Source organism: Nuphar pumila, chromosome 1 (genome assembly GCF_984573655.1).
Source record: "Nuphar pumila chromosome 1, dmNupPumi1.hap1.1, whole genome shotgun sequence".
Lineage (NCBI taxonomy): Eukaryota > Viridiplantae > Streptophyta > Magnoliopsida > Nymphaeales > Nymphaeaceae > Nuphar > Nuphar pumila.
In genome coordinates this window covers 162,285,154-162,306,978 of record NC_143249.1, presented here as the reverse complement: position 1 = coordinate 162,306,978, position 21,825 = coordinate 162,285,154, and the positions used below count along the sequence as shown (strand labels likewise).

At 57.4% G+C, this 21,825-nt stretch overlaps 40 non-coding genes and 1 pseudogene across 40 annotated transcripts; all 41 read right to left on the bottom strand.

Moving 5' to 3' along the window:
- Positions 1-117: 117 nt before the first annotated feature.
- On the bottom strand, positions 118-236 carry LOC149850994 (5S ribosomal RNA). The gene has a single exon (XR_016435279.1). It is a non-coding gene; the product is annotated as a 5S ribosomal RNA (ribosomal RNA).
- A 423-nt stretch (positions 237-659) lies between these two features.
- Positions 660-778, bottom strand: LOC149850993 (5S ribosomal RNA). The gene has a single exon (XR_016438139.1). It is a non-coding gene; the product is annotated as a 5S ribosomal RNA (ribosomal RNA).
- A 423-nt stretch (positions 779-1,201) lies between these two features.
- Positions 1,202-1,320, bottom strand: LOC149850992 (5S ribosomal RNA). Its single transcript, XR_016426759.1, has one exon. It is a non-coding gene; the product is annotated as a 5S ribosomal RNA (ribosomal RNA).
- A 423-nt stretch (positions 1,321-1,743) lies between these two features.
- LOC149850991 (5S ribosomal RNA) lies at positions 1,744-1,862 on the bottom strand. Its single transcript, XR_016436559.1, has one exon. It is a non-coding gene; the product is annotated as a 5S ribosomal RNA (ribosomal RNA).
- Positions 1,863-2,285: 423 nt separating this feature from the next.
- On the bottom strand, positions 2,286-2,404 carry LOC149850990 (5S ribosomal RNA). The gene has a single exon (XR_016434072.1). It is a non-coding gene; the product is annotated as a 5S ribosomal RNA (ribosomal RNA).
- A 422-nt stretch (positions 2,405-2,826) lies between these two features.
- Positions 2,827-2,945, bottom strand: LOC149850989 (5S ribosomal RNA). The gene has a single exon (XR_016426858.1). It is a non-coding gene; the product is annotated as a 5S ribosomal RNA (ribosomal RNA).
- Positions 2,946-3,355: 410 nt separating this feature from the next.
- On the bottom strand, positions 3,356-3,474 carry LOC149850988 (5S ribosomal RNA). The gene has a single exon (XR_016426950.1). It is a non-coding gene; the product is annotated as a 5S ribosomal RNA (ribosomal RNA).
- Positions 3,475-3,897: 423 nt separating this feature from the next.
- On the bottom strand, positions 3,898-4,016 carry LOC149850987 (5S ribosomal RNA). The gene has a single exon (XR_016435455.1). It is a non-coding gene; the product is annotated as a 5S ribosomal RNA (ribosomal RNA).
- Positions 4,017-4,439: 423 nt separating this feature from the next.
- Positions 4,440-4,558, bottom strand: LOC149850986 (5S ribosomal RNA). Its single transcript, XR_016435323.1, has one exon. It is a non-coding gene; the product is annotated as a 5S ribosomal RNA (ribosomal RNA).
- Positions 4,559-4,981: 423 nt separating this feature from the next.
- Positions 4,982-5,100, bottom strand: LOC149850985 (5S ribosomal RNA). The gene has a single exon (XR_016435202.1). It is a non-coding gene; the product is annotated as a 5S ribosomal RNA (ribosomal RNA).
- A 423-nt stretch (positions 5,101-5,523) lies between these two features.
- LOC149850984 (5S ribosomal RNA) lies at positions 5,524-5,642 on the bottom strand. Its single transcript, XR_016427147.1, has one exon. It is a non-coding gene; the product is annotated as a 5S ribosomal RNA (ribosomal RNA).
- A 423-nt stretch (positions 5,643-6,065) lies between these two features.
- LOC149850983 (5S ribosomal RNA) lies at positions 6,066-6,184 on the bottom strand. Its single transcript, XR_016435155.1, has one exon. It is a non-coding gene; the product is annotated as a 5S ribosomal RNA (ribosomal RNA).
- A 423-nt stretch (positions 6,185-6,607) lies between these two features.
- LOC149850982 (5S ribosomal RNA) lies at positions 6,608-6,726 on the bottom strand. The gene has a single exon (XR_016435135.1). It is a non-coding gene; the product is annotated as a 5S ribosomal RNA (ribosomal RNA).
- A 423-nt stretch (positions 6,727-7,149) lies between these two features.
- On the bottom strand, positions 7,150-7,268 carry LOC149850981 (5S ribosomal RNA). The gene has a single exon (XR_016435111.1). It is a non-coding gene; the product is annotated as a 5S ribosomal RNA (ribosomal RNA).
- Positions 7,269-7,691: 423 nt separating this feature from the next.
- On the bottom strand, positions 7,692-7,810 carry LOC149850980 (5S ribosomal RNA). The gene has a single exon (XR_016427146.1). It is a non-coding gene; the product is annotated as a 5S ribosomal RNA (ribosomal RNA).
- A 423-nt stretch (positions 7,811-8,233) lies between these two features.
- LOC149850979 (5S ribosomal RNA) lies at positions 8,234-8,352 on the bottom strand. The gene has a single exon (XR_016435092.1). It is a non-coding gene; the product is annotated as a 5S ribosomal RNA (ribosomal RNA).
- A 423-nt stretch (positions 8,353-8,775) lies between these two features.
- Positions 8,776-8,894, bottom strand: LOC149850978 (5S ribosomal RNA). Its single transcript, XR_016436174.1, has one exon. It is a non-coding gene; the product is annotated as a 5S ribosomal RNA (ribosomal RNA).
- A 422-nt stretch (positions 8,895-9,316) lies between these two features.
- LOC149850977 (5S ribosomal RNA) lies at positions 9,317-9,435 on the bottom strand. Its single transcript, XR_016435066.1, has one exon. It is a non-coding gene; the product is annotated as a 5S ribosomal RNA (ribosomal RNA).
- A 410-nt stretch (positions 9,436-9,845) lies between these two features.
- On the bottom strand, positions 9,846-9,964 carry LOC149850976 (5S ribosomal RNA). The gene has a single exon (XR_016435268.1). It is a non-coding gene; the product is annotated as a 5S ribosomal RNA (ribosomal RNA).
- A 422-nt stretch (positions 9,965-10,386) lies between these two features.
- On the bottom strand, positions 10,387-10,505 carry LOC149850975 (5S ribosomal RNA). The gene has a single exon (XR_016425779.1). It is a non-coding gene; the product is annotated as a 5S ribosomal RNA (ribosomal RNA).
- Positions 10,506-10,928: 423 nt separating this feature from the next.
- Positions 10,929-11,047, bottom strand: LOC149850974 (5S ribosomal RNA). Its single transcript, XR_016433878.1, has one exon. It is a non-coding gene; the product is annotated as a 5S ribosomal RNA (ribosomal RNA).
- Positions 11,048-11,470: 423 nt separating this feature from the next.
- On the bottom strand, positions 11,471-11,589 carry LOC149850973 (5S ribosomal RNA). Its single transcript, XR_016426755.1, has one exon. It is a non-coding gene; the product is annotated as a 5S ribosomal RNA (ribosomal RNA).
- A 423-nt stretch (positions 11,590-12,012) lies between these two features.
- Positions 12,013-12,131, bottom strand: LOC149850972 (5S ribosomal RNA). Its single transcript, XR_016425875.1, has one exon. It is a non-coding gene; the product is annotated as a 5S ribosomal RNA (ribosomal RNA).
- A 423-nt stretch (positions 12,132-12,554) lies between these two features.
- Positions 12,555-12,673, bottom strand: LOC149850971 (5S ribosomal RNA). The gene has a single exon (XR_016426754.1). It is a non-coding gene; the product is annotated as a 5S ribosomal RNA (ribosomal RNA).
- Positions 12,674-13,096: 423 nt separating this feature from the next.
- Positions 13,097-13,215, bottom strand: LOC149850970 (5S ribosomal RNA). The gene has a single exon (XR_016435257.1). It is a non-coding gene; the product is annotated as a 5S ribosomal RNA (ribosomal RNA).
- Positions 13,216-13,638: 423 nt separating this feature from the next.
- On the bottom strand, positions 13,639-13,757 carry LOC149850969 (5S ribosomal RNA). The gene has a single exon (XR_016438128.1). It is a non-coding gene; the product is annotated as a 5S ribosomal RNA (ribosomal RNA).
- A 414-nt stretch (positions 13,758-14,171) lies between these two features.
- LOC149850968 (5S ribosomal RNA) lies at positions 14,172-14,290 on the bottom strand (annotated as a pseudogene).
- A 423-nt stretch (positions 14,291-14,713) lies between these two features.
- Positions 14,714-14,832, bottom strand: LOC149850967 (5S ribosomal RNA). The gene has a single exon (XR_016434317.1). It is a non-coding gene; the product is annotated as a 5S ribosomal RNA (ribosomal RNA).
- A 391-nt stretch (positions 14,833-15,223) lies between these two features.
- On the bottom strand, positions 15,224-15,342 carry LOC149850966 (5S ribosomal RNA). The gene has a single exon (XR_016438117.1). It is a non-coding gene; the product is annotated as a 5S ribosomal RNA (ribosomal RNA).
- A 410-nt stretch (positions 15,343-15,752) lies between these two features.
- Positions 15,753-15,871, bottom strand: LOC149850965 (5S ribosomal RNA). Its single transcript, XR_016435246.1, has one exon. It is a non-coding gene; the product is annotated as a 5S ribosomal RNA (ribosomal RNA).
- Positions 15,872-16,294: 423 nt separating this feature from the next.
- Positions 16,295-16,413, bottom strand: LOC149850964 (5S ribosomal RNA). The gene has a single exon (XR_016433876.1). It is a non-coding gene; the product is annotated as a 5S ribosomal RNA (ribosomal RNA).
- Positions 16,414-16,836: 423 nt separating this feature from the next.
- On the bottom strand, positions 16,837-16,955 carry LOC149850963 (5S ribosomal RNA). Its single transcript, XR_016426751.1, has one exon. It is a non-coding gene; the product is annotated as a 5S ribosomal RNA (ribosomal RNA).
- Positions 16,956-17,378: 423 nt separating this feature from the next.
- LOC149850962 (5S ribosomal RNA) lies at positions 17,379-17,497 on the bottom strand. Its single transcript, XR_016436548.1, has one exon. It is a non-coding gene; the product is annotated as a 5S ribosomal RNA (ribosomal RNA).
- A 423-nt stretch (positions 17,498-17,920) lies between these two features.
- Positions 17,921-18,039, bottom strand: LOC149850961 (5S ribosomal RNA). The gene has a single exon (XR_016434071.1). It is a non-coding gene; the product is annotated as a 5S ribosomal RNA (ribosomal RNA).
- A 422-nt stretch (positions 18,040-18,461) lies between these two features.
- LOC149850960 (5S ribosomal RNA) lies at positions 18,462-18,580 on the bottom strand. Its single transcript, XR_016426965.1, has one exon. It is a non-coding gene; the product is annotated as a 5S ribosomal RNA (ribosomal RNA).
- A 410-nt stretch (positions 18,581-18,990) lies between these two features.
- Positions 18,991-19,109, bottom strand: LOC149850959 (5S ribosomal RNA). The gene has a single exon (XR_016426949.1). It is a non-coding gene; the product is annotated as a 5S ribosomal RNA (ribosomal RNA).
- Positions 19,110-19,500: 391 nt separating this feature from the next.
- Positions 19,501-19,619, bottom strand: LOC149850958 (5S ribosomal RNA). The gene has a single exon (XR_016438095.1). It is a non-coding gene; the product is annotated as a 5S ribosomal RNA (ribosomal RNA).
- Positions 19,620-20,029: 410 nt separating this feature from the next.
- LOC149850957 (5S ribosomal RNA) lies at positions 20,030-20,148 on the bottom strand. Its single transcript, XR_016435235.1, has one exon. It is a non-coding gene; the product is annotated as a 5S ribosomal RNA (ribosomal RNA).
- Positions 20,149-20,571: 423 nt separating this feature from the next.
- Positions 20,572-20,690, bottom strand: LOC149850956 (5S ribosomal RNA). Its single transcript, XR_016438084.1, has one exon. It is a non-coding gene; the product is annotated as a 5S ribosomal RNA (ribosomal RNA).
- Positions 20,691-21,113: 423 nt separating this feature from the next.
- On the bottom strand, positions 21,114-21,232 carry LOC149850955 (5S ribosomal RNA). Its single transcript, XR_016426749.1, has one exon. It is a non-coding gene; the product is annotated as a 5S ribosomal RNA (ribosomal RNA).
- A 423-nt stretch (positions 21,233-21,655) lies between these two features.
- On the bottom strand, positions 21,656-21,774 carry LOC149850954 (5S ribosomal RNA). The gene has a single exon (XR_016436526.1). It is a non-coding gene; the product is annotated as a 5S ribosomal RNA (ribosomal RNA).
- Between the last annotated feature and the right edge of the window lie 51 nt (positions 21,775-21,825).

Genomic DNA, 21,825 nt, shown 5'->3' with positions numbered 1-21,825 from the left:
AAGGCGAGGGTGAAAGGGAAGCAGAAGACCTCGATGGATCAGATACGGTGTGTTGCGGGAAGTGAAAAGAAGGTCGGAGGTTGGTGCCGACGACAAAAAAGCGCCGAAGGCAAAAAGAGAGTGCAACACGAGGACTTCCCAGGAGGTCACCCATCCCAGTACTACTCTCGCCCAAGCACGCTTAACTTCAGAGTTCTGATGGGATCCGGTGCTTTAGTGCTAGTGTGATCGCACCCGTTACATGTTGCGCGAAAAAATGCTCTTATGCCTCACGCGGGAGCCGTGGGGGCCGCAACGCACGAACCGACTAGCCGTCATAAAAACGGCTTCGAAAAACGCCCGAAATGAGCTTAAACGGCATCCGAAACGGTCCCGAACCGACTTCGTCTGTTCGTCACGTCGTAGCCAGCGGAACGTGCTTTCCGTGGGCAGGAAAATCGCCGAATTTCGACATCGGCGTGCCAAGTTACGGTCCGGCGAGCCGGAACTGCTGCGTTTGTCGCACGCCGCGGCTCGTGTCGGGTGCCAGCGCTGCGGTGCGCAAGGCGAGGGTGAAAGGGAAGCAGAAGACCTCGATGGATCAGATACGGTGTGTTGCGGGAAGTGAAAAGAAGGTCGGAGGTTGGTGCCGACGACAAAAAAGCGCCGAAGGCAAAAAGAGAGTGCAACACAAGGACTTCCCAGGAGGTCACCCATCCCAGTACTACTCTCGCTCAAGCACGCTTAACTTCAGAGTTCTGATGGGATCCGGTGCTTTAGTGCTGGTATGATCGCACCCGTTACATATTGCGCGAAAAAATGCTCTTATGCCTCACGCGGGAGCCGTGGGGGCCGCAACGCACGAACCGACTAGCTGTCATAAAAACGGCCCCGAAAAACGCCCGAAACTAGCTTAAACGGCATCCGAAACGGTCCTGAACCGACTTTGTCTGTTCGCCACGTCGTAGCCAGCGGAACGAGCTTTCCGTGGCCACGAAAATCATCGAATTTCGACATCGGCGTGCCAAGTTACAGTCCGGAGAGCCGGAACTGCTGCTTTTGTCGCACGCCGCGGCTCGTGTCGGGTGCGGGCGCTGCGGCGCGCAAGGCGAGGGTGAAAGGGAAGCAGAAGACCTTGATGGATCAGATACGGTGTGTTGCGGTAAGTGAAAAGAAGGTCGGAGGTTGGTGCCGACGACAAAAAAGCGCCGAAGGTAAATAGAGAGTGCAACACGAGGACTTCCCAGGAGGTCACCCATTCCAGTACTACTCTCGCCCAAGCACGCTTAACTTCGGAGTTCTGATGGGATCCGGTGCTTTAGTGCTGGTATGATCGCACACGTTACATGTTGCGCGAAAAAATGCTCTAGTGCCTCACGCGGGAGCCGTGGGGGCCGCAACGCACGAACCGACTAGCCGTCATAGAAACGGCCCCGAAAAACGACTGAAATTAGCTTAAACGGCATCCGAAACGGTCCCGAACCGACTTCGTCTGTTCGCCATGTCGTAGCCAGCGGAACGAGCTTTCCGTGGCCACAAAAATCGCCGAATTCCGACATCGGCGTGCCAAGTTACGGTCCGGCGAGCCGGAACTGCTGCTTTTGTCGCACGCCGCGGCTCGTGTCGGGTGTCGGCGCTGCGGCGCGCAAGGCGAGGGTGAAAGGGAAGCAGAAGACCTCGATGGATCAGATACGGTGTGTTGCGGTAAGTGAAAAGAAGGTCGGAGGTTGGTGCCGACGACAAAAAAACGTCGAAGGCAAAAAGAGAGTGCAACACGAGGACTTCCCAGGAGGTCACCCATCCCAGTACTACTCTCGCCCAAGCACGCTTAACTTCGGAGTTCTGATGGGATCCGGTTCTTTAGAACTGGTATGATCGCACCCGTTACACGTTGCGCGAAAAAATGCTCTTATGCCTCACGCGGGAGCCGTGGGGGCCGCAACGCACGAACCGACTAGCCGTCATAGAAACGACCCCGAAAAACGACCGAAACGAGCTTAAACGGCATTCGAAACGGTCCCGAACCGACTTTGTCTGTTCGCCACGTCGTAGCCAGCGGAGCGAGCTTTCCGTGGCCACGAAAATCGCCGAATTCCGACATCGGCGTGCCAAGTTACGGTCCGGAGAGCCGGAACTGCTGCTTTTGTCGCACGCCGCGGCTCGTGTCGGGTGTCGGCGCTGCGGCGCGCAAGGCGAGGGTGAAAGGGAAGCAGAAGACCTCGATGGATCAGATACGGTGTGTTGCGGGAAGTGAAAAGAAGGTCGGAGGTTGGTGCCGACGACAAAAAAGCGCCGAAGGCAAAAAGAGAGTGCAACACGAGGACTTCCCAGGAGGTCACCCATCCCAGTACTACTCTCGCCCAAGCACGCTTAACTTTGGAGTTCTGATGGAATCCGGTGCTTTAGTGCTGGTATGATCGCACCCGTTACATGTTGCGAGAAAAAATGCTCTTATGCCTCACGCGGGAGCCGTGGGGGCCGCAACGCACAAACCGACTAGCCGTCATAGAAACGCCCCGAAAAACGCCCGAAACGAGCTTAAACGGCATCTGAAACGGTCCCGAACCGACTTCGTCTGTTCGTCACGTCGTAGCCAGCGGAACGTGCTTTCCGTGGCCAGGAAAATCGCCGAATTTCGACATCGGCGTGCCAAGTTACGGTCTGGCGAGCCAAAACTGCTGCGTTTGTCGCACGCCGCGGCTCGTGTCGGGTGCCGGCGCTGCGGCGCGCAAGGCGAGGGTGAAAGGGAAGCAGAAGACCTCGATGGATCAGATACGGTGTGTTGCGGGAAGTGAAAAGAAGGTCGGAGGTTGGTGCCGACGACAAAAAAGCGCCGAAGGCAAAAAGAGAGTGCAACACGAGGACTTCCCAGGAGGTCACCCATGCCAGTACTACTCTCGCCCAAGCACGCTTAACTTCGGAGTTCTGATGGGATCCGGTGCTTTAGTGCTGGTATGATCGCACCCGTTACATGTTGCGCGAAAAAATGCTCTTATGCCTCACGCGGGAGCCGTGGGGGCCGCAACGCACAAACCGACTAGTCGTCATAGAAACGCCCGAAATGAGCTTAAACGGCATCTGAAACGGTCCCGAACCGACTTCGTCTGTTCGTCACGTCGTAGCCAGCGGAACGAGCTTTCCGTGGCCAGGAAAATCGCCGAATTTCGACATCGGCGTGCCAAGTTACGGTCCGGAGAGCCGGAACTGCTGCGTTTGTCGCACGCCGCGGCTCGTGTCGGGTGCGGGCGCTGCGGCGCGCAAAGCGAGGGTGAAAGGGAAGCAGAAGACCTCGATGGATCAGATACGGTGTGTTGCGGTAAGTGAAAAGAAGGTCGGAGGTTGGTGCCGACGACAAAAAAGCGCCGAAGGCAAAAAGAGAGTGCAACACGAGGACTTCCCAGGAGGTCACCCATCCCAGTACTACTCTCGCCCAAGCACGCTTAACTTCAGAGTTCTGATGGGATCCGGTGCTTTAGTGCTGGTATGATCGCACCCGTTACATGTTGCGCGAAAAAATGCTCTTATGCCTCACGCGGGCGCCGTGGGGGCCGCAACGCACAAACCGACTAGCCGTCATAGAAACGGCCCCGAAAAATGCCCGAAACGAGCTTAAACGGCATCTGAAACGGTCCCGAACCGACTTCGTCTGTTCGCCACGTCGTAGCCAGTGGAACGAGCTTTCCGTGGCCACCAAAATCGCCGAATTCCGACATCGGCGTGCCAAGTTACGGTCCGGCGACCCGGAACTGCTGCGTTTGTCGCACGCCGCGGCTCGTGTCGGGTGCTGGCGCTGCGGCGCGCAAGGCGAGGGTGAAAGGGAAGCAGAAGACCTCGATGGATCAGATACGGTGTGTTGCGGGAAGTGAAAAGAAGGTCGGAGGTTGGTGCCGACGACAAAAAAGTGCCGAAGGCAAAAAGAGAGTGCAACACGAGGACTTCCCAGGAGGTCACCCATCCCAGTACTACTCTCGCCCAAGCACGCTTAACTTCGGAGTTCTGATGGGATCCGGTGCTTTAGTGCTGGTATGATCGCACCCGTTACATGTTGCGCGAAAAAATGTTCTTATGCCTCACGCGGGAGCCGTGGGGGCCGCAACGCACGAACCAACTAGCCGTCATAGAAACGGCCCCGAAAAACGCTCGAAACGAGCTTAAACGGCATCCGAAACGGTCCCGAACCGACTTCGTCTGTTCGCCACGTCGTAGCCAGCGGAACGAGCTTTCCGTGGCCACGAAAATCGCCGAATTCCGACATCGGCGTGCCAAGTTACGGTCCGGCGACCCGGAACTGCTGCGTTTGTCGCACGCCGCGGCTCGTGTCGGGTGCCGGCGCTGCGGCGCGCAAGGCGAGGGTGAAAGGGAAGCAGAAGACCTCGATGGATCAGATACGGTGTGTTGCGGGAAGTGAAAAGAAGGTCGAAGGTTGGTGCCGACGACAAAAGAGCGCCGAAGGCAAAAAGAGAGTGCAACACGAGGACTTCCCAGGAGGTCACCCATCCCAGTACTACTCTCGCCCAAGCACGCTTAACTTCGGAGTTCTGATGGGATCCGGTGCTTTAGTGCTGGTATGATCGCACCCGTTACATGTTGCGCGAAAAAATGCTCTTATGCCTCACGCGGGAGCCGTGGGGGCCGCAACGCACGAACCGACTAGCCGTCATAGAAACGGCCCCGAAAAACGCCCGAAACGAGCTTAAACGGCATCCGAAACGGTCCCGAACTGACTCTGTCTGTTCGCCACGTCGTAGCCAGCGGACCGAGCTTTCCGTGGCCACGAAAATCGCCGAATTCCGACATCGGCGTGCCAAGTTACGGTCCGGCGACCCGGAACTGCTGCGTTTGTCGCACGCCGCGGCTCGTGTCGGGTGCCGGCGCTGCGGCGCGCAAGGCGAGGGTGAAAGGGAAGCAGAAGACCTCGATGGATCAGATACGGTGTGTTGCGGGAAGTGAAAAGAAGGTCGGAGGTTGGTGCCGACGACAAAAAAGCGCCGAAGGTAAAAAGAGAGTGCAACACGAGGACTTCCCAGGAGGTCACCCATCCCAGTACTACTCTCGCCCAAGCACGCTTAACTTCGGAGTTCTGATGGGATCCGGTGCTTTAGTGCTGGTATGATCGCACCCGTTACATGTTGCGCGAAAAAATGCTCTTATACCTTACGCGGGAGCCGTGGGGGCCGCAACGCACGAACCGACTAGCCGTCATAGAAACGGCCGCGAAAAACGCCCGAAACGAGCTTAAACGGCATCCGAAACGGTCCCGAACCGACTTCGTCTGTTCGCCACGTCGTAGCCAGCGGAACGAGCTTTCCGTGGCCACGAAAATCGCCGAATTTCGACATCGGCGTGCCAAGTTACGGTCCGGCGACCCGGAACTGCTGCGTTTGTCGCACGCCGCGGCTCGTGTCGGGTGCCGGCGCTGCGGCGCGCACGGCGAGGGTGAAAGGGAAGCAGAAGACCTCGATGGATCAGATACGGTGTGTTGCGGGAAGTGAAAAGAAGGTCGGAGGTTGGTGCCGACGACAAAAAAGCGCCGAAGGCAAAAAGAGAGTGCAACACGAGGACTTCCCAGGAGGTCAGCCATCCCAGTACTACTCTCGCCCAAGCACGCTTAACTTCGGAGTTCTGATGGGATCCGGTGCTTTAGTGCTGGTATGATCGCACCCGTTACATGTTGCGCGAAAAAATGCTCTTATGCCTCACGCGGGAGCCGTGGGGGCCGCAACGCACGAACCGACTAGCCGTCATAGAAACGGCCCCGAAAAATGCCCGAAACGAGCTTAAACGGCATCTGAAACGGTCCCGAACCAACTTCGTCTGTTCGCCACGTCGTAGCCAGCGGAACGAGCTTTCCGTGGCCACGAAAATCGCCGAATTCCGACATCGGCGTGCCAAGTTACGGTCCGGCGAGCCGGAACTGCTGCGTTTGTCGCACGCCGCGGCTCGTGTCGGGTGCCGGCGCTGCGGCGTGCAAGGCGAGGGTGAAAGGGAAGCAGAAGACCTCGATGGATCAGATACGGTGTGTTGCGGGAAGTGAAAAGAAGGTCGAAGGTTGGTGCCGACGACAAAAAAGCGCCGAAGGCAAAAAGAGAGTGCAACACGAGGACTTCCCAGGAGGTCACCCATCCCAGTACTACTCTCGCCCAAGCACGCTTAACTTCGGAGTTCTGATGGGATCCGGTGCTTTAGTGCTGGTATGATCGCACCCGTTACATGTTGCGCGAAAAAATTCTCTTATGCCTCACGCGGGAGCCGTGGGGGCCGCAACGCACGAACCGACTAGCCGTCATAGAAACGGCCCCGAAAAACGCCCGAAACGAGCTTAAACGGCATCCGAAACGGTCCCGAACCGACTTCGTCTGTTCGCCACGTCGTAGCCAGCGGAACGAGCTTTCCGTGGCCACGAAAATCGCCGAATTCCGACATCGGCGTGCCAAGTTACGGTCCGGCGACCCGGAACTGCTGCGTTTGTCGCACGCCGCGGCTCGTGTCGGGTGCCGGCGCTGCGGCGCGCAAGGCGAGGGTGAAAGGGAAGCAGAAGACCTCGATGGATCAGATACGGTGTGTTGCGGGAAGTGAAAAGAAGGTCGAAGGTTGGTGCCGACGACAAAAGAGCGCCGAAGGCAAAAAGAGAGTGCAACACGAGGACTTCCCAGGAGGTCACCCATCCCAGTACTACTCTCGCCCAAGCACGCTTAACTTCGGAGTTCTGATGGGATCCGGTGCTTTAGTGCTGGTATGATCGCACCCGTTACATGTTGCGCGAAAAAATGCTCTTATGCCTCACGCGGGAGCCGTGGGGGCCGCAACGCACGAACCGACTAGCCGTCATAGAAACGGCCCCGAAAAACGCCCGAAACGAGCTTAAACGGCATCCGAAACGGTCCCGAACTGACTCTGTCTGTTCGCCACGTCGTAGCCAGCGGACCGAGCTTTCCGTGGCCACGAAAATCGCCGAATTCCGACATCGGCGTGCCAAGTTACGGTCCGGCGACCCGGAACTGCTGCGTTTGTCGCACGCCGCGGCTCGTGTCGGGTGCCGGCGCTGCGGCGCGCAAGGCGAGGGTGAAAGGGAAGCAGAAGACCTCGATGGATCAGATACGGTGTGTTGCGGGAAGTGAAAAGAAGGTCGGAGGTTGGTGCCGACGACAAAAAAGCGCCGAAGGTAAAAAGAGAGTGCAACACGAGGACTTCCCAGGAGGTCACCCATCCCAGTACTACTCTCGCCCAAGCACGCTTAACTTCGGAGTTCTGATGGGATCCGGTGCTTTAGTGCTGGTATGATCGCACCCGTTACATGTTGCGCGAAAAAATGCTCTTATACCTTACGCGGGAGCCGTGGGGGCCGCAACGCACGAACCGACTAGCCGTCATAGAAACGGCCGCGAAAAACGCCCGAAACGAGCTTAAACGGCATCCGAAACGGTCCCGAACCGACTTCGTCTGTTCGCCACGTCGTAGCCAGCGGAACGAGCTTTCCGTGGCCACGAAAATCGCCGAATTTCGACATCGGCGTGCCAAGTTACGGTCCGGCGACCCGGAACTGCTGCGTTTGTCGCACGCCGCGGCTCGTGTCGGGTGCCGGCGCTGCGGCGCGCACGGCGAGGGTGAAAGGGAAGCAGAAGACCTCGATGGATCAGATACGGTGTGTTGCGGGAAGTGAAAAGAAGGTCGGAGGTTGGTGCCGACGACAAAAAAGCGCCGAAGGCAAAAAGAGAGTGCAACACGAGGACTTCCCAGGAGGTCAGCCATCCCAGTACTACTCTCGCCCAAGCACGCTTAACTTCGGAGTTCTGATGGGATCCGGTGCTTTAGTGCTGGTATGATCGCACCCGTTACATGTTGCGCGAAAAAATGCTCTTATGCCTCACGCGGGAGCCGTGGGGGCCGCAACGCACGAACCGACTAGCCGTCATAGAAACGGCCCCGAAAAATGCCCGAAACGAGCTTAAACGGCATCTGAAACGGTCCCGAACCAACTTCGTCTGTTCGCCACGTCGTAGCCAGCGGAACGAGCTTTCCGTGGCCACGAAAATCGCCGAATTCCGACATCGGCGTGCCAAGTTACGGTCCGGCGAGCCGGAACTGCTGCGTTTGTCGCACGCCGCGGCTCGTGTCGGGTGCCGGCGCTGCGGCGTGCAAGGCGAGGGTGAAAGGGAAGCAGAAGACCTCGATGGATCAGATACGGTGTGTTGCGGGAAGTGAAAAGAAGGTCGAAGGTTGGTGCCGACGACAAAAAAGCGCCGAAGGCAAAAAGAGAGTGCAACACGAGGACTTCCCAGGAGGTCACCCATCCCAGTACTACTCTCGCCCAAGCACGCTTAACTTCGGAGTTCTGATGGGATCCGGTGCTTTAGTGCTGGTATGATCGCACCCGTTACATGTTGCGCGAAAAAATTCTCTTATGCCTCACGCGGGAGCCGTGGGGGCCGCAACGCACGAACCGACTAGCCGTCATAGAAACGGCCCCGAAAAACGCCCGAAACGAGCTTAAACGGCATCCGAAACGGTCCCGAACCGACTTCGTCTGTTCGCCACGTCGTAGCCAGCGGAACGAGCTTTCCGTGGCCACGAAAATCGCCGAATTCCGACATCGGCGTGCCAAGTTACGGTCCGGCGACCCGGAACTGCTGCGTTTGTCGCACGCCGCGGCTCGTGTCGGGTGCCGGCGCTGCGGCGCGCAAGGCGAGGGTGAAAGGGAAGCAGAAGACCTCGATGGATCAGATACGGTGTGTTGCGGGAAGTGAAAAGAAGGTCGAAGGTTGGTGTCGACGACAAAAAAGCGCCGAAGGCAAAAAAAGAGTGCAACACGAGGACTTCCCAGGAGGTCACCCATCCCAGTACTACTCTCGCCCAAGCACGCTTAACTTCGGAGTTCTGATGGGATCCGGTGCTTTAGTGCTGGTATGATTGCACCCGTTATTGTTGCGCGAAAAAATGCTCTTATGCCTCACGCGGGAGCCGTGGGGGCCGCAACGCACGAACCGACTAGCCGTCATAGAAACGGCCCCGAAAAACGCCCGAAACGAGCTTAAACGGCATCCGAAACGTTCCCGAACCGACTTTGTCTGTTCGCCACGTCGTAGCCAGCGGCACGAGCTTTCCGTGGCCACGAAAATCGCCGAATTCCGACATCGGCGTGCCAAGTTACGGTCCGACGACCCGGAACTGCTGCGTTTGTCGCACGCCGCGGCTCGTGTCGGGTGCCGGCGCTGCGGCGCGCAAGGCGAGGGTGAAAGGGAAGCAGAAGACCTCGATGGATCAGATACAGTGTGTTGCGGGAAGTGAAAAGAAGGTCGGAGGTTGGTGCCGACGACAAAAAAGCGCCGAAGGCAAAAAGAGAGTGCAACACGAGGACTTCCCAGGAGGTCACCCATCCCAGTACTACTCTCGCCCAAGCACGCTTAACTTCGGAGTTCTGATGGGATCCGGTGCTTTAGTGCTGGTATGATCGCACCCGTTACATGTTGCGCGAAAAAATGCTCTTATGCCTCACGCGGGAGCCGTGGGGGCCGCAACGCACAAACCGACTAGCCGTCATAGAAACGCCCGAAATGAGCTTAAACGGCATCTGAAACGGTCCCGAACCGACTTCGTCTGTTCGTCACGTCGTAGCCAGCGGAACGAGCTTTTCGTGGCCAGGAAAATCGCCGAATTTCGACATCGGCGTGCCAAGTTACGGTCCGGCGAGCCGGAACTGCTGCGTTTGTCGCACGCCGCGGCTCGTGTCGGGTGCCGGCGCTGCGGCGCGCAAGGCGAGGGTGAAAGGGAAGCAGAAGACCTCGATGGATCAGATACGGTGTGTTGCGGGAAGTGAAAAGAAGGTCGGAGGTTGGTGCCGACGACAAAAAAGCGCCGAAGGCAAAAAGAGAGTGCAACACGAGGACTTCCCAGGAGGTCACCCATCCCAGTACTACTCTCGCCCAAGCACGCTTAACTTCAGAGTTCTGATGGGATCCGGTGCTTTAGTGCTAGTGTGATCGCACCCGTTACATGTTGCGCGAAAAAATGCTCTTATGCCTCACGCGGGAGCCGTGGGGGCCGCAACGCACGAACCGACTAGCCGTCATAAAAACGGCCCCGAAAAACGCCCGAAATGAGCTTAAACGGCATCTGAAACGGTCCCGAACCGACTTCGTCTGTTCGTCACGTCGTAGCCAGCGGAACGAGCTTTCCGTGGCCAGGAAAATCGCCGAATTTCGACATCGGCGTGCCAAGTTACGGTCCGGCGAGCCAGAACTGCTGCTTTTGTCGCACGCCGCGGCTCGTGTCGGGTGCCGGCGCTGCGGCGTGCAAGGCGAGGGTGAAAGGGAAGCAGAAGACCTCGATGGATCAGATACGGTGTGTTGCGGGAAGTGAAAAGAAGGTCGGAGGTTGGTGCCGACGATAAAAAGCGCCGAAGGCAAAAAGAGAGTGCAACACGAGGACTTCCCAGGAGGTCACCCATCCCAGTACTACTCTCGCCCAAGCACGCTTAACTTCAGAGTTCTAATGGGATCCGGTGCTTTAGTGCTAGTGTGATCGCACCCGTTACATGTTGCGCGAAAAAATGCTCTTATGCCTCACGCGGGAGCCGTGGGGGCCGCAACGCACGAACCGACTAGCCGTCATAAAAACGGCCCCGAAAAACGCTCGAAATGAGCTTAAACGGCATCCGAAACGGTCCCGAACCGACTTCGTCTGTTCGCCACGTCGTAGCCAGCGGAACGAGCTTTCCGTGGCCACGAAAATCGCCGAATTCCGACATCGGTGTGCCAAGTTACAGTCCGGAGAGCCGGAACTGCTGCTTTTGTCGCACGCCGCGGCTCGTGTCGGGTGCGGGCGCTGCGGCGCGCAAGGCGAGGGTGAAAGGGAAGCAGAAGACCTTGATGGATCAGATACGGTGTGTTGCGGTAAGTGAAAAGAAGGTCGGAGGTTGGTGCCGACGACAAAAAAGCGCCGAAGGTAAATAGAGAGTGCAACACGAGGACTTCCCAGGAGGTCACCCATTCCAGTACTACTCTCGCCCAAGCACGCTTAACTTCGGAGTTCTGATGGGATCCGGTGCTTTAGTGCTGCTATGATCGCACACGTTACATGTTGCGCGAAAAAATGCTCTTATGCCTCACGCGGGAGCCGTGGGGGCCGCAACGCACGAACCGACTAGCCGTCATAGAAACGGCCCCGAAAAACGACTGAAACTAGCTTAAACGGCATCCGAAACGGTCCCGAACCGACTTCGTCTGTTCGCCACGTCGTAGCCAGCGGAACGAGCTTTCCGTGGCCACGAAAATCGCCGAATTCCGACATCGGTGTGCCAAGTTACAGTCCGGAGAGCCGGAACTGCTGCTTTTGTCGCACGCCGCGGCTCGTGTCGGGTGCGGGCGCTGCGGCGCGCAAGGCGAGGGTGAAAGGGAAGCAGAAGACCTTGATGGATCAGATACGGTGTGTTGCGGTAAGTGAAAAGAAGGTCGGAGGTTGGTGCCGACGACAAAAAAGCGCCGAAGGTAAATAGAGAGTGCAACACGAGGACTTCCCAGGAGGTCACCCATTCCAGTACTACTCTCGCCCAAGCACGCTTAACTTCGGAGTTCTGATGGGATCCGGTGCTTTAGTGCTGGTATGATCGCACACGTTACATGTTGCGCTAAAAAATGCTCTTATGCCTCACGCGGGAGCCGTGGGGGCCGCAACGCACGAACCGACTAGCCGTCATAGAAACGGCCCCGAAAAATGACTGAAACTAGCTTACACGGCATCCGAAATGGTCCCGAACCGACTTCGTCTGTTCGCCACGTCGTAGCCAGCGGAACGAGCTTTCCGTGGCCACAAAAATCGCCGAATTCCGACATCGGCGTGCCAAGTTACGGTCCGGCGAGCCGGAACTGCTGCTTTTGTCGCACGCCGCGGCTCGTGTCGGGTGCGGGCGCTGCGGCGCGCAAGGCGAGGGTGAAAGGGAAGCAGAAGACCTTGATGGATCAGATACGGTGTGTTGCGGTAAGTGAAAAGAAGGTCGGAGGTTGGTGCCGACGACAAAAAAGCGCCGAAGGTAAATAGAGAGTGCAACACGAGGACTTCCCAGGAGGTCACCCATTCCAGTACTACTCTCGCCCAAGCACGCTTAACTTCGGAGTTCTGATAGGATCCGGTGCTTTAGTGCTGCTATGATCGCACACGTTACATGTTGCGCGAAAAAATGCTCTTATGCCTCACGCGGGAGCCGTGGGGGCCGCAACGCACGAACCGACTAGCCGTCATAGAAACGGCCCCGAAAAACGACTGAAACTAGCTTAAACGGCATCCGAAACGGTCCCGAACCGACTTCGTCTGTTCGCCACGTCGTAGCCAGCGGAACGAGCTTTCCGTGGCCACGAAAATCGCCGAATTCCGACATCGGTGTGCCAAGTTACAGTCCGGAGAGCCGGAACTGCTGCTTTTGTCGCACGCCGCGGCTCGTGTCGGGTGCGGGCGCTGCGGCGCGCAAGGCGAGGGTGAAAGGGAAGCAGAAGACCTTGATGGATCAGATACGGTGTGTTGCGGTAAGTGAAAAGAAGGTCGGAGGTTGGTGCCGACGACAAAAAAGCGCCGAAGGTAAATAGAGAGTGCAACACGAGGACTTCCCAGGAGGTCACCCATTCCAGTACTACTCTCGCCCAAGCACGCTTAACTTCGGAGTTCTGATGGGATCCGGTGCTTTAGTGCTGGTATGATCGCACACGTTACATGTTGCGCGAAAAAATGCTCTTATGCCTCACGCGGGAGCCGTGGGGGCCGCAACGCACGAACCGACTAGCCGTCATAGAAACGGCCCCGAAAAATGACTGAAACTAGCTTGCACGGCATCCGAAACGGTCCCGAACCGACTTCGTCTGTTCGCCACGTCGTAGCCAGCGGAACGAGCTTTCCGTGGCCACAAAAATCGCCGAATTCCGACATCGGCGTGCCAAGTTACGGTTCGGCGAGCCGGAACTGCTGCTTTTGTCGCACGCCGCGGCTCGTGTCGGGTGTCGGCGCTGCGGCGCGCAAGGCGAGGGTGAAAGGGAAGCAGAAGACCTCGATGGATCAGATACGGTGTGTTACGGGAAGTGAAAAGAAGGTCGGAGGTTGGTGCCGACGACAAAAAAGCGCCGAAGGCAAAAAGAGAGTGCAACACGAGGACTTCCCAGGAGGTCACCCATCCCAGTACTACTCTCGCCCAAGCACGCTTAACTTCAGAGTTCTGATGGGATCCGGTGCTTTAGTGCTAGTGTGATCGCACCCGTTACATGTTGCGCGAAAAAATGCTCTTATGCCTCACGCGGGAGCCGTGGGGGCCGCAACGCACGAACCGACTAGCCGTCATAAAAACGGCCCCGAAAAACGCCCGAAATGAGCTTAAACGGCATCCGAAACGGTCCCGAACCGACTTCGTCTGTTCGTCACGTCGTAGCCAGCGGAACGTGCTTTCCGTGGGCAGGAAAATCGCCGAATTTCGACATCGGCGTGCCAAGTTACGGTCCGGCGAGCCGGAACTGCTGCGTTTGTCGCACGCCGCGGCTCGTGTCGGGTGCCGGCGCTGCGGCGCGCAAGGCGAGGGTGAAAGGGAAGCAGAAGACCTCGATGGATCAGATACGGTGTGTTGCGGGAAGTGAAAAGAAGGTCGGAGGTTGGTGCCGACGACAAAAAAGCGCCGAAGGCAAAAAGAGAGTGCAACACAAGGACTTCCCAGGAGGTCACCCATCCCAGTACTACTCTCGCTCAAGCACGCTTAACTTCAGAGTTCTGATGGGATCCGGTGCTTTAGTGCTGGTATGATCGCACCCGTTACATATTGCGCGAAAAAATGCTCTTATGCCTCACGCGGGAGCCGTGGGGGCCGCAACGCACAAACCGACTAGCCGTCATAAAAACGGCCCTGAAAACGCCCGAAACGAGCTTAAACGGCCTCTGAAACGGTCCTGAACCGACTTTGTCTGTTCGCCACGTCGTAGCCAGCGGAACGAGCTTTCCGTGGCCACGAAAATCATCGAATTTCGACATCGGCGTGCCAAGTTACGGTCCGACGAGCTGGAACTGCTGCGTTTGTCGCACGCTGCGGCTCGTGTCGGGTGCCGGTGCGCAAGGCGAGGGTGAAAGGGAAGCAGAAGACCTCGATGGATCAGATACGGTGTGTTGCGGGAAGTGAAAAGAAGGTCAGAGGTTGGTGCCGACGACAAAAAAGCGCCAAAGGCAAAAAGAGAGTGCAACACAAGGACTTCCCAGGAGGTCACCCATCCCAGTACTACTCTCGCCCAAGCACGCTTAACTTCAGAGTTTTGATAGGATCCGGTGCTTCAGTGCTAATATGATCGCACCTGTTACATGTTGCGCGAAAAAATGCTCTTATGCCTCACGCGGGAGACGTGGGGGCCCTAACGCACGAACCGACTAGCCGTCATAGAAACGGCCCCAAAAAACGCCCGAAACGAGCTTAAACGGCCTCCGAAACGGTCCCGAACCGACTTTGTCTGTTCGCCACATTGTAGCCAGCGGAACGAGCTTTCCGTGGCCACGAAAATTGCCGAATTCCGACATCGGCGTGCCAAGTTACGGTCCGGCGAGCCGGAACTGCTGCTTTTGTCGCACGCCGCGGCTCGTGTCGGGTGCCGGTGCTGCAGTGCGCAAGGCGAGGGTGAAAGGGAAGCAGAAGACCTCGATGGATCATATACGGTGTGTTGCGGGAAGTGAAAAGAAGGTCGGAGGTTGGTGCCGACGACAAAAAAGCGCCGAAGGCAAAAAGAGAGTGCAACACGAGGACTTCCCAGGAGGTCACCCATCCCAGTACTACTCTCGCCCAAGCACGCTTAACTTTGGAGTTCTGATGGGATCCAGTGCTTTAGTGCTGGTATGATCTCACCCGTTACATGTTGCGCGAAAAAATGCTCTTATGCCTCACGCGGGAGCCGTGGGGGCCGCAACGCATGAACCGACTAGCCGTCATAGAAACGGCCTCCGAAACAGTCCCGAACCGACTTCGTCTGTTCGCCACGTCGTAGCCAGCGAAACGAGCTTTCAGTGGCCACGAAAATCGCCGAATTCCGACATCGGCGTGCCAAGTTACGGTCTGGCGAGCCGGAACTGCTGCGTTTGTCGCACGCCGCGGCTCCTGTCGGGTGCCGGCGCTGCGGCGCGCAAGGCGAGGGTGAAAGGGAAGCAGAAGACCTCGATGGATCAGATACGGTGTGTTGCGGGAAGTGAAAAGAAGGTCGGAGGTTGGTGCCGACGACAAAAAAGCGCCGAAGGCAAAAAGAGAGTGCAACACAAGGACTTCCCAGGAGGTCACCCATCCCAGTACTACTCTCGCTCAAGCACGCTTAACTTCAGAGTTCTGATGGGATCCGGTGCTTTAGTGCTGGTATGATCGCACCCGTTACATGTTGCGCGAAAAAATGCTCTTATGCCTCACGCGGGAGCCGTGGGGGCCGCAACGCACAAACCGACTAGTCATCATAGAAACGCCCGAAATGATCTTAAACGGCATCTAAAACGGTCCCGAACCGACTTCGTCTGTTCGTCACGTCGTAGCCAGCGGAACGAGCTTTCCGTGGCCAGGAAAATCGCCGAATTTCGACATCGGCGTGCCAAGTTACGGTCTGGCGAGCCGGAACTGCTGCGTTTGTCGCACGCCGCGGCTCGTGTCGGGTGCCGGCGCTGCGGCGCGCAAGGCGAGGGTGAAAGGGAAGCAGAAGACCTCGATGGATCAGATACGGTGTGTTGCGGGAAGTGAAAAGAAGGTCGGAGGTTGGTGCCGACGACAAAAAAGCGCCGAAGGCAAAAAGAGAGTGCAACACGAGGACTTCCCAGGAGGTCACCCATCCCAGTACTACTCTCGCCCAAGCACGCTTAACTTCAGAGTTCTGATGGGATCCGGTGCTTTAGTGCTAGTGTGATCGCACCCGTTACATGTTGCGCGAAAAAATGCTCTTATGCCTCACGCGGGAGCCGTGGGGGCCGCAACGCACGAACCGACTAGCCGTCATAAAAACGGCCCCGAAAAACGCCCGAAATGAGCTTAAACGGCATCCGAAACGGTCCCGAACCGACTTCGTCTGTTCGTCACGTCGTAGCCAGCGGAACGTGCTTTCCGTGGGCAGGAAAATCGCCGAATTTCGACATCGGCGTGCCAAGTTACGGTCCGGCGAGCCGGAACTGCTGCTTTTGTCGCACGCCGCGGCTCGTGTCGGGTGCGGGCGCTGCGGCGCGCAAGGCGAGGGTGAAAGGGAAGCAGAAGACCTTGATGGATCAGATACGGTGTGTTGCGGTAAGTGAAAAGAAGGTCGGAGGTTGGTCCCGACGACAAAAAAGCGCCGAAGGTAAATAGAGAGTGCAACACGAGGACTTCCCAGGAGGTCACCCATTCCAGTACTACTCTCGCCCAAGCACGCTTAACTTCGGAGTTCTGATGGGATCCGGTGCTTTAGTGCTGCTATGATCGCACACGTTACATGTTGCGCGAAAAAATGCTCTTATGCCTCACGCGGGAGCCGTGGGGGCCGCAACGCACGAACCGACTAGCCGTCATAGAAACGGCCCCGAAAAACGACTGAAACTAGCTTAAACGGCATCCGAAACGGTCCCGAACCGACTTCGTCTGTTCGCCACGTCGTAGCCAGCGGAACGAGCTTTCCGTGGCCACGAAAATCGCCGAATTCCGACATCGGTGTGCCAAGTTACAGTCCGGAGAGCCGGAACTGCTGCTTTTGTCGCACGCCGCGGCTCGTGTCGGGTGCGGGCGCTGCGGCGCGCAAGGCGAGGGTGAAAGGGAAGCAGAAGACCTTGATGGATCAGATACGGTGTGTTGCGGTAAGTGAAAAGAAGGTCGGAGGTTGGTGCCGACGACAAAAAAGCGCCGAAGGTAAATAGAGAGTGCAACACGAGGACTTCCCAGGAGGTCACCCATTCCAGTACTACTCTCGCCCAAGCACGCTTAACTTCGGAGTTCTGATGGGATCCGGTGCTTTAGTGCTGGTATGATCGCACACGTTACATGTTGCGCGAAAAAATGCTCTTATGCCTCACGCGGGAGCCGTGGGGGCCGCAACGCACGAACCGACTAGCCGTCATAGAAACGGCCCCGAAAAACGACTGAAACTAGCTTAAACGGCATCCGAAACGGTCCCGAACCGACTTCGTCTGTTCGCCATGTCGTAGCCAGCGGAACGAGCTTTCCGTGGCCACAAAAATCGCCGAATTCCGACATCGGCGTGCCAAGTTACGGTCCGGCGAGCCGGAACTGCTGCTTTTGTCGCACGCCGCGGCTCGTGTCGGGTGTCGGCGCTGCGGCGCGTAAGGCGAGGGTGAAAGGGAAGCAGAAGACCTCGATGGATCAGATACGGTGTGTTGCGGTAAGTGAAAAGAAGGTCGGAGGTTGGTGCCGACGACAAAAAAGCGTCGAAGGCAAAAAGAGAGTGCAACACGAGGACTTCCCAGGAGGTCACCCATCCCAGTACTACTCTCGCCCAAGCACGCTTAACTTCGGAGTTCTGATGGGATCCGGTTCTTTAGAACTGGTATGATCGCACCCGTTACACGTTGCGCGAAAAAATGCTCTTATGCCTCACGCGGGAGCCGTGGGGGCCGCAACGCACGAACCGACTAGCCGTCATAGAAACGACCCCGAAAAACGACCGAAACGAGCTTAAACGGCATTCGAAACGGTCCCGAACCGACTTTGTCTGTTCGCCACGTCGTAGCCAGCGGAGCGAGCTTTCCGTGGCCACGAAAATCGCCGAATTCCGACATCGGCGTGCCAAGTTACGGTCCGGAGAGCCGGAACTGCTGCTTTTGTCGCACGCCGCGGCTCGTGTCGGGTGCCGGCGCTGCGGCGCGCAAGGCGAGGGTGAAAGGGAAGCAGAAGACCTCGATGGATCAGATACGGTGTGTTGCGGGAAGTGAAAAGAAGGTCGGAGGTTGGTGCCGACGACAAAAAAGCGCCAAAGGCAAAAAGAGAGTGCAACACGAGGACTTCCCAGGAGGTCACCCATCCCAGTACTACTCTCGCCCAAGCACGCTTAACTTTGGAGTTCTGATGGAATCCGGTGCTTTAGTGCTGGTATGATCGCACCCGTTACATGTTGCGAGAAAAAATGCTCTTATGCCTCACGCGGGAGCCGTGGGGGCCGCAACGCACAAACCGACTAGCCGTCATAGAAACGCCCCGAAAAACGCCCGAAACGAGCTTAAACGGCATCTGAAACGGTCCCGAACCGACTTCGTCTGTTCGTCACGTCGTAGCCAGCGGAACGTGCTTTCCGTGGCCAGGAAAATCGCCGAATTTCGACATCGGCGTGCCAAGTTACGGTCCGGCGAGCCAAAACTGCTGCGTTTGTCGCACGCCGCGGCTCGTGTCGGGTGCCGGCGCTGCGGCGCGCAAGGCGAGGGTGAAAGGGAAGCAGAAGACCTCGATGGATCAGATACGGTGTGTTGCGGGAAGTGAAAAGAAGGTCGGAGGTTGGTGCCGACGACAAAAAAGCGCCGAAGGCAAAAAGAGAGTGCAACACGAGGACTTCCCAGGAGGTCACCCATGCCAGTACTACTCTCGCCCAAGCACGCTTAGCTTCGGAGTTCTGATGGGATCCGGTGCTTTAGTGCTGGTATGATCGCACCCGTTACATGTTGCGCGAAAAAATGCTCTTATGCCTCACGCGGGAGCCGTGGGGGCCGCAACGCACAAACCGACTAGCCGTCATAGAAACGCCCGAAATGAGCTTAAACGGCATCTGAAACGGTCCCGAACCGACTTCGTCTGTTCGTCACGTCGTAGCCAGCGGAACGAGCTTTCCGTGGCCAGGAAAATCGCCGAATTTCGACATCGGCGTGCCAAGTTACGGTCCGGAGAGCCGGAACTGCTGCGTTTGTCGCACGCCGCGGCTCGTGTCGGGTGCGGGCGCTGCGGCGCGCAAGGCGAGGGTGAAAGGGAAGCAGAAGACCTCGATGGATCAGATACGGTGTGTTGCGGTAAGTGAAAAGAAGGTCGGAGGTTGGTGCCGACGACAAAAAAGCGCCGAAGGCAAAAAGAGAGTGCAACACGAGGACTTCCCAGGAGGTCACCCATCCCAGTACTACTCTCGCCCAAGCACGCTTAACTTCAGAGTTCTGATGGGATCCGGTGCTTTAGTGCTGGTATGATCGCACCCGTTACATGTTGCGCGAAAAAATGCTCTTATGCCTCACGCGGGAGCCGTGGGGGCCGCAACGCATGAACCGACTAGCCGTCATAGAAACGGCCTCCGAAACAGTCCCGAACCGACTTCGTCTGTTCGCCACGTCGTAGCCAGCGAAACGAGCTTTCAGTGGCCACGAAAATCGCCGAATTCCGACATCGGCGTGCCAAGTTACGGTCTGGCGAGCCGGAACTGCTGCGTTTGTCGCACGCCGCGGCTCCTGTCGGGTGCCGGCGCTGTGGCGCGCAAGGCGAGGGTGAAAGGGAAGCAGAAGACCTCGATGGATCAGATACGGTGTGTTGCGGGAAGTGAAAAGAAGGTCGGAGGTTGGTGCCGACGACAAAAAAGCGCCGAAGGCAAAAAGAGAGTGCAACACAAGGACTTCCCAGGAGGTCACCCATCCCAGTACTACTCTCGCTCAAGCACGCTTAACTTCAGAGTTCTGATGGGATCCGGTGCTTTAGTGCTGGTATGATCGCACCCGTTACATGTTGCGCGAAAAAATGCTCTTATGCCTCACGCGGGAGCCGTGGGGGCCGCAACGCACAAACCGACTAGTCATCATAGAAACGCCCGAAATGATCTTAAACGGCATCTAAAACGGTCCCGAACCGACTTCGTCTGTTCGTCACGTCGTAGCCAGCGGAACGAGCTTTCCGTGGCCAGGAAAATCGCCGAATTTCGACATCGGCGTGCCAAGTTACGGTCTGGCGAGCCGGAACTGCTGCGTTTGTCGCACGCCGCGGCTCGTGTCGGGTGCCGGCGCTGCGGCGCGCAAGGCGAGGGTGAAAGGGAAGCAGAAGACCTCGATGGATCAGATACGGTGTGTTGCGGGAAGTGAAAAGAAGGTCGGAGGTTGGTGCCGACGACAAAAAAGCGCCGAAGGCAAAAAGAGAGTGCAACACGAGGACTTCCCAGGAGGTCACCCATCCCAGTACTACTCTCGCCCAAGCACGCTTAACTTCAGAGTTCTGATGGGATCCGGTGCTTTAGTGCTAGTGTGATCGCACCCGTTACATGTTGCGCGAAAAAATGCTCTTATGCCTCACGCGGGAGCCGTGGGGGCCGCAACGCACGAACCGACTAGCCGTCATAAAAACGGCTTCGAAAAACGCCCGAAATGAGCTTAAACGGCATCCGAAACGGTCCCGAACCGACTTCGTCTGTTCGTCACGTCGTAGCCAGCGGAACGTGCTTTCCGTGGGCAGGAAAATCGCCGAATTTCGACATCGGCGTGCCAAGTTACGGTCCGGCGAGCCGGAACTGCTGCGTTTGTCGCACGCCGCGGCTCGTGTCGGGTGCCAGCGCTGCGGTGCGCAAGGCGAGGGTGAAAGGGAAGCAGAAGACCTCGATGGATCAGATACGGTGTGTTGCGGGAAGTGAAAAGAAGGTCGGAGGTTGGTGCCGACGACAAAAAAGCGCCGAAGGCAAAAAGAGAGTGCAACACAAGGACTTCCCAGGAGGTCACCCATCCCAGTACTACTCTCGCTCAAGCACGCTTAACTTCAGAGTTCTGATGGGATCCGGTGCTTTAGTGCTGGTATGATCGCACCCGTTACATATTGCGCGAAAAAATGCTCTTATGCCTCACGCGGGAGCCGTGGGGGCCGCAACGCACGAACCGACTAGCTGTCATAAAAACGGCCCCGAAAAACGCCCGAAACTAGCTTAAACGGCATCCGAAACGGTCCTGAACCGACTTTGTCTGTTCGCCACGTCGTAGCCAGCGAAACGAGCTTTCCGTGGCCACGAAAATCATCGAATTTCGACATCGGCGTGCCAAGTTACAGTCCGGAGAGCCGGAACTGCTGCTTTTGTCGCACGCCGCGGCTCGTGTCGGGTGCGGGCGCTGCGGCGCGCAAGGCGAGGGTGAAAGGGAAGCAGAAGACCTTGATGGATCAGATACGGTGTGTTGCGGTAAGTGAAAAGAAGGTCGGAGGTTGGTGCCGACGACAAAAAAGCGCCGAAGGTAAATAGAGAGTGCAACACGAGGACTTCCCAGGAGGTCACCCATTCCAGTACTACTCTCGCCCAAGCACGCTTAACTTCGGAGTTCTGATGGGATCCGGTGCTTTAGTGCTGGTATGATCGCACACGTTACATGTTGCGCGAAAAAATGCTCTAGTGCCTCACGCGGGAGCCGTGGGGGCCGCAACGCACGAACCGACTAGCCGTCATAGAAACGGCCCCGAAAAACGACTGAAATTAGCTTAAACGGCATCCGAAACGGTCCCGAACCGACTTCGTCTGTTCGCCATGTCGTAGCCAGCGGAACGAGCTTTCCGTGGCCACAAAAATCGCCGAATTCCGACATCGGCGTGCCAAGTTACGGTCCGGCGAGCCGGAACTGCTGCTTTTGTCGCACGCCGCGGCTCGTGTCGGGTGTCGGCGCTGCGGCGCGCAAGGCGAGGGTGAAAGGGAAGCAGAAGACCTCGATGGATCAGATACGGTGTGTTGCGGTAAGTGAAAAGAAGGTCGGAGGTTAGTGCCGACGACAAAAAAACGTCGAAGGCAAAAAGAGAGTGCAACACGAGGACTTCCCAGGAGGTCACCCATCCCAGTACTACTCTCGCCCAAGCACGCTTAACTTCGGAGTTCTGATGGGATCCGGTTCTTTAGAACTGGTATGATCGCACCCGTTACACGTTGCGCGAAAAAATGCTCTTATGCCTCACGCGGGAGCCGTGGG